Source organism: Penaeus vannamei, chromosome 18 (assembly GCF_042767895.1).
Source record: "Penaeus vannamei isolate JL-2024 chromosome 18, ASM4276789v1, whole genome shotgun sequence".
Lineage (NCBI taxonomy): Eukaryota > Metazoa > Arthropoda > Malacostraca > Decapoda > Penaeidae > Penaeus > Penaeus vannamei.
In genome coordinates, this window is record NC_091566.1 from 7,537,999 (window position 1) to 7,547,822 (window position 9,824).

At 37.7% G+C, this 9,824-nt stretch overlaps 4 non-coding genes across 4 annotated transcripts; 2 read left to right on the forward strand and 2 right to left on the reverse strand.

Moving 5' to 3' along the window:
* Nucleotides 1–2,801: 2,801 nt before the first annotated feature.
* Nucleotides 2,802–2,874, forward strand: TRNAT-AGU (transfer RNA threonine (anticodon AGU)). Its single transcript has one exon. It is a non-coding gene; the product is annotated as a tRNA-Thr (tRNA).
* Nucleotides 2,875–4,383: 1,509 nt separating this feature from the next.
* TRNAT-AGU (transfer RNA threonine (anticodon AGU)) lies at nt 4,384–4,456 on the reverse strand. The gene has a single exon. It is a non-coding gene; the product is annotated as a tRNA-Thr (tRNA).
* Nucleotides 4,457–5,666: 1,210 nt separating this feature from the next.
* On the reverse strand, nt 5,667–5,739 carry TRNAT-UGU (transfer RNA threonine (anticodon UGU)). The gene has a single exon. It is a non-coding gene; the product is annotated as a tRNA-Thr (tRNA).
* Nucleotides 5,740–6,906: 1,167 nt separating this feature from the next.
* TRNAT-AGU (transfer RNA threonine (anticodon AGU)) lies at nt 6,907–6,979 on the forward strand. The gene has a single exon. It is a non-coding gene; the product is annotated as a tRNA-Thr (tRNA).
* The last annotated feature ends 2,845 nt before the right edge of the window (nt 6,980–9,824 follow it).

Sequence of the window (9,824 nt, forward strand, 5' to 3'; positions counted from 1 at the left end):
TTCGTCTTTTCTTTCGCTATTTCACTCATTATTATTAATCACTCATCACACATCCTTATGGGAGGGTGGGAGGATTGGAGGATGGGAGGGAGGGAGGGTGGGAAGATAGGAGGGAGGGAGGATGGGAGGGAGGGAGGGAAGGAGGGAAGAAGGGAGGGAGGATGGGAAGGAGGGTGGGAGAGAGGGAGGGAGGGAGGATGGGAGGGAGGTAGGGAAGGAGGGAAGAAGGTAGGGAGGATGGGAAGGAGGGTGGGAGAGAGGGAGGGAGGGAGGATGGGAGGGAGTGCCCTATTCAACGTGTACCTAGATCAACACACATTACCTTGATTAATTAATACCTTGGACCGGGTCACGAGGTCAACACATCTGTCACACTTGTCCATTTTCTGTAGCCTTCGAATAGCCTGTGGTAGATGGTCCTGCTTCACTCTTCCAATTACAGCATTTAATATACACTATAACGCTTTGTGAACGTTATTAAACCCTCAACGTTTAGGGATTGATTGATTATTATTCAATGAAAGCTAGAAACGTCAATTAAAAAAATAACCGTCTGCTTTTACCATTTATGTTAATCAATACTTGCCCCAAATGGCACATTGTGGGTTACCAGCGACCCGAACAAAGCAAGTACTGTATCCGAAAAAAATAATCTGTTAATAGAGCCTATATATAGGAATTTGCATCTCGGCAAATAATAAAGAATATAAATATAAAAATATAAAGAATATAAATATAAAGAATAACTATAAATATAAAGAATAACTGAATAAATATAAAGAATAAATATAAAGAATAACAAATATAAAGAATAGCTGGTTTAGGTAATTTTCTGGAATACACCTGCCAAGCGGACCGTGTCGTTGGATACGTCTCACCGTCTGCAATGCAATTATGTTGGCTTTATGGCGCGAAAACTCCCCTTTAGCGGAAAAAAGGAAAATACGGGGTTAAAAACACTAATAATATAATACATGCAACTTGAGGATGTTAATTCACATTATCATCAGAGTGGGACATAACTACTCTGCTGTTTATCTGGGTTAGACTACAATCTGTGTCATAGATTAGTATGCTGCTTCTGCGAGCACATCCCAATACCCTTAAAATGATCTAACGTTCTATCCTGCCATACGCACGTGGTGGATTGTCTTTCAAGGCGTGGGTTGGGGAATAGCAGACCTCTCCATGCATTATGCATTGCGGTGACTTATTCCTATGATTAGTAATTGTATACTGTCCATTTAATGTATCATTAGCGTTCTTTAACCCCGCAATTTCCCCGGAACCTCTCATGCCCTCCCCTGTTATCGGGGCCAAGTATGCCGTTAAAGGGGTGTTTTTCGCAATAAAACACACATTTGCATTGTAGACGGCGAGAGGAATCCAACGGTCGTCGCGATCATCTTGGCGGACGTATTCCAGAAAATTACCCTGGTTTACTACTAAAATTTATGAGAAAGCTGACACTACTAATTGCGATGAGAATTGACTAAAGCGCTGTTGACGATGAACACCTATTATTAGAGCTGTAATGTTTTCGACTAATAAAATAAACCTCCATAGCTCAGTGGATAGAGCGCTGGTCCTGTAATCCAAAGGCTAGGAGTCCGACTCTCCTTGGTGGCAGAAATGATTATTTTCCTTCATGCTATCGAGAAACCTTAACGCGAACAGGAAGAGGCGGGCATAAGGTGATGCTACAGTAAAAGAAAAAGAAGAAAAGAAAAGAAAAGAAAAAACGTGTTTTGAGATCTTTATTACAAATCTGTCATAGTAAAAACAAAAACAAAAAAAAAAGCAGATTATCAGTACTCCTGTGGCATTATATTCTCTGAAGATATGGAGTAAACAGCTAAATAATCATCCAAAGCAGAGTTAATGCATCTTTGTGTGGACATAGTGTGTTCTCTGTAATCATTTGCAGCGAATATTATCACATTATTACGATCAATGTTTTTTTTTTCTATATTTTGAAGGTGAAACACACTGCCTCCATTGATTAGAGTTTTAGCTAATTTTGATAAACCAATGTTGATAATGGATTGCTGATTTTACAATATTCATTTTTATGCCACAGTCATATTTTTCATAACTGTATATCATATTACAAAGATCTTATACTGCTGATAAATGGAGACCCCTATTCTTCTTCTGAAAGCTTCAAGGGCACGTGTGTTTGTGTACATATCTACAATTATAGTTCTATCCAATACAAATGTGTGTGTGTGTGTATGTGTGTGTGAACATAGGCCATCTTTTACAGGGTTTTATGCAAATCAACATATTTTCAGGGCATAATTTAGACGGCATATTAAACAAAAAGGCTCAATTTACGGATGGCCTTTGTAAAAGTTTGCAAATATATCTATTCTTATCCTTTGTACATGTAAACACTGTGCCAGGGGAGACAACATTATGGTTGCTTGGCTTTCATCAACTATGGGCATGGTGCTAGAGTAGGAAACAAAACTGCAGTCGAGGGAAATCCTAATAAAAAAATCTTCTTTTACATATTTGTACAGGCAGCTCCAAGTTCAGATTCAGTTTGACAAATCATACATATATATTGTTTGTAATAAAGCTACAGATTTTACAGGAATGACGACCCATGATAGAATGGTTATTTTTCGACTCCTTTTCACTTTCATTTATTAAATCCTTAGACACTACAAAATCAATTAAAGGATAATATCATTTGAGTTTAAATAAGTGTTATTATATGGGTTAAATTTCACTATCATCATCCATAAACGGTTCACCTAAGAGAAAATTACACTCTTTGGCTTCGGACTATTGAAGCCTCCATAGCTCAGTGGCTAGAGCGCTGGTCTAGTAAACCAGAGGTCAGGAGTTCGATCCTCCTTGGAGGCAGAAAGTGATTGTTCTTTATATTACTGATAAACCTTAATTAATTCGGAGAATAGAGGGACGCGGACGTATCAAGCCAATGGGGTAGTCCTGATGGTCATGCTAGCCAAGTCCATCAGACTGAGACCACCATTCTGCTAAGGTTGTGACGAGTACTGTACGTTGGATGGTAAGGTTTATCAATAACATAATGATCAGTCTCTAATGAGTCTGACAAAGCTGCAAAAAGTAAAGGTCATCATCTGTTGTGTTATCATAATTAGATGATTGGAATATGTAAAACCTGCAGCAGTATCTGCTGTATTTAAAGGTCCCTTGTAATCACTGATAGTAGTGGAATTGTCGATTTTGTTTTCTTTCTTTAGAGGGACGAGGGTTCAAAAAGGGCACTGAAATTAATTTCTTACAGTTTTCCTTCTGCTTCATGCATCTTGAAACTCACAGAAAGGAAAAAAAAATATATCTTTATCTTTAAATTATTGGGATGCTGTACTCTTTGTGGTATGGTTTTTTAGGATGATAATGATCAGTTCCTTCCTTGCAGTTTCCCGTTTGTAGCTCACAGAAGAGCTGCATTATGACACACCTGTTTCTTGCTGTAAAATAAGAAGCCTCCGCAGCTGTGGCTATAACGCTGGCCAAATGTTCGATCCTCCTTAGAGATAGAAAGTGATATATATACTATTGAGAAACCTTACTACCAACGGTACAGAGTAAAACACAATTGACTGACGATATATAAGAGGAACAGTCCAGTTTTTTCTGTACTTCTCAGCGATTAAGCACGGGTTGCCAGGACCTAGGACAAGGTAGATATTGTACCCCTTAAACCTTCTGATTATGATTATAAAGTCAAAATTCAATAGCTGGTGTGTATGGCCATAATGACAGAAGATGATGGCACAATATTTACCAATAGCAAAATTTGGGAATAAGTGATCATTGTCCTTTATCTTATGAGAAAACTTGATGATAAATTACCAGTTTTATTTGCAAATGACATACACGGTGTACAGTATATGCTTATTAAGTACTTTGTCTTTGTGACCTTATTGTTATTATCATTGTTGTCATGTGACCCTCCCTAGATCTGCTAGTTTTATTCTATTCTTGCTATTTTTCTCTCTCTTTCGTGTTATGATTAGAAGTATTCTATTAGGTCTGTATTGCCTTTTTTTTTTATAAAGTACCTGGACCTGTGGACCAGAATTTTCTCTCTCTAAGCTCCTCTCAGATGTGCAGTAGGTCAGCAATGGTGTGACCTGTTTTATATAAACCTCGCCTGGAGGCACCTTTCATATACTTGCTGAGCTTGAATGTGCAATCAGATTTTCGATTTAGCAAATTCTGATTGACTATCTACAGTTGAAAATAAACGAAATACATTCTTCATTACTTTCATACACGCCAACTCTTGCAGACTGACAAGATCAACAAGACAGGGACACGATATAGCACTATCAGCAGGTGCTAAGTAAATATTAATTATACCTCAAGTGTACCAATAACTTTTGCCTCCAAGGAGAATCGAACTCCTGGCCTCTGGTTTACTAGACCAGCGCTCTAGCCACTGAGCTATGAAGGCTTCCTTTAACCCATGTAATCAACTCAGATTGGATAGCAAGTGTTTATACAGCACTTGTAAGTTGAACTGTAATGATCGGAACTTTTAAGCGAGTCACCCCTTAACTTACATCTCTTGGGCCAAGTATGGAGGCGTGTTCTTAATAGTACCTTTTATATAATCTGAATATTTTATCTACCGTTTTATTGAATTTTAGTTGGTTTATTTGTTAACTTTAGTATCCTTAATTGATTTTTATTGTATGTTGGACGTATTTCTGTTTTGTTTTTAGTTCATGATTTTAACCTTTCGTTTACCGTATTTCTTTTATTAACGCATATATTTGCTTTTTTTTTAAATATAATTTTACTTTTTTACAATGTAACCAGCAAAATAAATCATATCAAAGGATTATTAAGCATTAAAAGACAACTTTAAAATAGAACCAGAGGCTTTGCTGCCGCCATGCTGTTACTATAAATTCTCTATAGGTAAATATTGTATCATGTTTTATCTTATATCATCTGAATAAATGGCAAATTTGATTGATTATGGCTGAGCACTTGAATCCCTACATAATTACTTCGTAACCATAACAACAATACTTATCTAGGTATGTCACTGACACCAAGTACTTTATCAAGCATATATTTAACGGCGTGTCTGCTATTAGTTAATGATGCCTGTCACTCTCGTTTCTTCGTGTCTAGCTTTACTATTGAATTCAAGGACGATGATCACTTTATACCTGATCTCTGGTATAATAGAACCGTGGTTTAGCCAATGCATAATGGGTTCTTCCTTACTTTAGTGAAGGGGCAGTACCTGTCACAAAACAAGACTTATTTCATGAAGTTCATACAACGCAATTTAATAATCATAGACTAAACAGCGTCTACGTCATTAGCTAATGACGTAGACTTTAAAATTCCACAATGAAATAGAGGACAGTGATCACTTACTGCCTTTTGAATACTAACTTCATAATCGTATTCACCAATAGGTTTAGAGGGTACAATAACTGCTCTGTTGTAGGTGTTGGCATCTCATGCTACATCACAGAATAAGTACAGATTATATAATGTGCCACTAGCCAATTGTGTCGGTCTGCCTCTGCTCTTCATTGTAAGGTTTCTCAATATATATATATATATATATATATATATATATATATATATATATATATATATATATATATATATATATATATATATATATAAAGATTTCCTTCAGCCTCCAAGGAGGATCGAACTCCTGGCCTCTGGTTTACAAGACCAGCGCTCTAGCCACTGAGCTATGGGGGCTTCCTATTCAATACTAAGAAAGTCTGCATCAAGATGAACACTTAACAGCACACACTCTGTGTGTTGTTAGCGTCGTTCATGGTCATGGCCCTTCCGTGAGTTTTATCCAAACGCAAGATACAGATGGAAAACTGCTAAACTGATCATTATGGTACAGAGAAACCTTACCACGAAGAGTACCTTTATTCATCTCAATTTTTGAAGAATGACGGAGATGGTCACAGAGTAGGACACACAAATGACGTTCGTTTTCTGGCCCCACTTTCTGCTGCAGAGATTGATATACAATTTTCCCAATGTTTGCTACCAGCATAAAGGTCATACCTCAGTGCATAGAAATCTGGAACACCAACCAGGAGGCCTTCCTAATGTGGACACATATGCGAAAGAAAGGTTTAATGAAGCCATCGTCTTCATCATTGAACATCCTTCATACAAGTGGCGTCCTTCCTTCCATTCTTAACACCACTATTGGCGATGGAGTTGTTGATGGTTGCCTTACTTGGCATCGACAGTTGACATAGCGATTCATGAGGTCAGGGGCTATGGCACGCCTTTGCTTACTTTCACAGCGGGAGACCTTGCCCGGGTAAGGGATGGTACGGAACATGCCAAAGTCCACAGGGTTATGGAGGCAGAGAATTATCATCATGTGACCGGGACACCTTATCACAAAGAGGGAAGGCAGACAGACACAAGCTAATGTCATACATGAGTCGTAGGCCTGAAAAAGGATTAAAAAACAAAACGAAGAAAGCGAAAACAATTCCCATCAACAGCGACCTGGAATACCTCGACGATCCCAGTGCCCAGCAGCCTGGCCCGTCTGGAGTTAAGGTAAGATGAGGTTAAAACTGTTCCTGGGTCTGGGCAATACTCGTTCTGAGTGATGTAGCACCGGTTTTAAATACAAGGACAAGGTGTTTCTCGCCCTGTAACTATTTTCTAATCAATTGCATATACATGAGTTGTCATACATTCCCGTGATGAATATTAAAGTTGTCGCAAAAGACCTCAATTATACCACCATCAATTAAATATGGTTTTGATTTGGATGAAATAAGATCAAACAAATGCAGTATTTATCTATAAAGTTAAATTTGACCTATAAGTGCTATATATGAACAATTGCAGTAAATTCAGAGATGTTTATTCTGTTTAAAGGAAGCCTCCATAGCTCAGTGGCTAGAGCGCTGGTCTAGTAAACCAGAGGCCAGGAGTTCGATCCTCCTTGGAGGCACAAATTATTGGTTTACCATAGTCAATGTTTACTCAGTACTTGCTCTTAGTGCCATATTATGTCCCTGTTTTGTTGGTATGCATGACTTTAATGAATAAATATTTATTTTCAACTTTAGGTAGCCGATCAGAATTAACCTGATTTATTGGAAAATTGCCACGTATGTCATTATCTAATGATATTCGTCTTCTATTCATGTTTTCTCCATAAAATAAAAGGTCAATTATTACTTACTGCCTCCAGGGAAGATCGATCCCCTGGCCGCTGGCTTACTCGACCAGCACTAGCCACTGAGCTATGAAAGGTTTATTAATACGTAGTCTCAGAGACGGTATTTGTGTTAAAACAAATTTCCATCACATGCTCATTAGTATTTACGGTATGCACATGTTTCATTCAAATTTCAGTGCCGGTGAATACAAGGTTCGCAAGGGTCCAGCAGAGACGGAAAATTATGGAACTTTGTCTTGAAAATCATGGCGATTTATTTGTTTCTTTAAAAAGTAAAAAAAAAATCTGACATTTGTTTTTTTTTTCAATTTATATTCTAAAAAAAAATCAGAAAGAAAGGCAAATAAACCAGAAGATTGAGGTAACTGAATGGTAATGATGTGGATGAAATACGATCAATCAAAAGTTTATATATTTATCTGTAGAGAATTTGTATTAACAAAATTGTAATACTTTTATGTATGAGCTCTTGTTTTAATAAGTAAACTATTTACTTCAAAAGAAAAGAAGCCTCAATAGCTCAGTGGCTAGAGCGCTGGTCTAGTATACCAAGAGGCCAGAGTTCGATTTTCCTTGGAGGCAGAAAGCTACTACAGTACATGAGCTGTCTATGATTATTTAGTACTTGTTCTTAGTGTCCTATTGGGGCCCTGTTCTATTGATCTTGATAATCTGCAATAGTTGGTATGCATGACGAATGAATAAAGCATTTTTCAACTGTAAATGGGCAATCAAAATTCACTATTTTTTTAGAAACCCGGTTCCGCATAAATACTGCGTATTTGGGTAGAGTATAGAGAGAAAATGCTGATATAAGACAACAGGGAAAAAAATAGACCCCAAAGAATACATCTGATTATAACATGGTCAGAGAGAGAGAGAGAGAGAGAGAGAGAGAGAGAGAGAGAGAGAGAGAGAGAAAGAGAAAGAGAAAGAGAAAGAGAGAGAGAGAGAGAGAGAGAGAGAGAGAGAGAGAGAGAGAGAGAGAGAGAAAGAAACAAACAAACAATCTGTATGGTAGGCTGATCTAGGGAAGGTCACTTTAGTATAACAATGAAAATAAAAATGCCATTAAAACAAAGTTCTTGATTTAATAATCATAGACTGCACGGCGTGTATGTCATTAGCTACCGATGTCTGTCTTCTATTTATGTAAAGTTTTCTCAGTAAACTATATGACAATGATCACTTAGTCTCCAAGAAAGATCTAACTCCTGACTTCTAATTTACTTGACCAGCACTAAGCTATGAAAGCTTTCTTATATCGTCTCAGAAACAGTACTTGTTAAAACAAAATTACATCCCATGCTCATGCAGCATTGTATACACGTTTCATTCAAATTTAACTTCAGGCGAACATTGTGAAATTGAATTTATCTTGTTCTGTTAGAGTCAGGTATGCCAGCTCATATATGAATATCATAATCATAATAACCAAACGGTTTAAGCTTAGTGTGCAATGCCTGTTCTGTCCAGGGTGTTGGCAACCCATGCTGCATCACTGAGAATTAATACTAATTAAACACAGACTGTGCCTCATGTATACTATTAGCCAATTGCATTGTTCTCCCTCTTCTCTTCGTGGTAAAGTTTCTCAATTATATAAATAAAATCATCATTCTGCTTCCAAGGAGATCGAACACCTGGCCTCTGGTTTATAAGACCAGCGCTCTAGCCACTAAGGAGGCTTCCTACCAATTGACAAGAAACAGTGCCTTCTAAACCTGTATAGTCATGCAGCCCTTCCATGGATTTCATCCAGTTGCAACATACAGATGGAAAACTACAAGGAAGGAATTAATCGTTATGGTACTGAGAAACCTTACCACGAAGAGTAGAGTATCTTTGCTCGTCTCAGTTTTGGAAGAATAATGGAGATGGTCCTCGAATGATGGTCTACTCGGCATGCAGGACCAGAGCATATGCAAATCACATTCGTTTCTTGGTTCCCTTTCTGTTGCAGAGGTATTACACATTTTTTCAATTTTATTATAACTTTTAAAGATATAAACATATGCTGCCCGCGTAAAGGTTATACTTCAGTGCATAGAGATCCTGGAACGCCAACCGGGAGGCTTTCCTAATTCGAGTCCTTCTTATGGGAAGGAAAGGGCTAATGAGGTCCTTCGTCATCTCCACCAAGAAGATCCTTCATGCAAGTGGCGTCCTTCCTTCCATTCTTTACATCATTATTGGCGATAATGCTGATGGTTGCCATATTTAGCATCAACGGTTCTCATAATGATCCATGAGGTCAAAGGTTATGGCATGGCTTGGCTGACCCCTCTCAGGTAGAGGATGGCATTAAACAAGCCAAGATGCACAGTCCCGGAGGCAGACAGTAATCATTGTGTTATTGGGAAGCCTTGGCGGAAAAAGTAGGAGCTCTTTAAACACAACTTCATGGCACACGTGAGTCATCGGCCAAGATTCGTCACAATTCGTTTTTAGTGATGTATTAGGTTGCAAGCACAAGGACAAGGTAATTATGACACACCTTGTAACCATTTTGATTAAGTAAATGCACGAGAGTTGTCATGGATTACCTTTTAAAACAGTAAAAAAAAAAAAAAATATATATATATATATATATATATATATATATATATATATA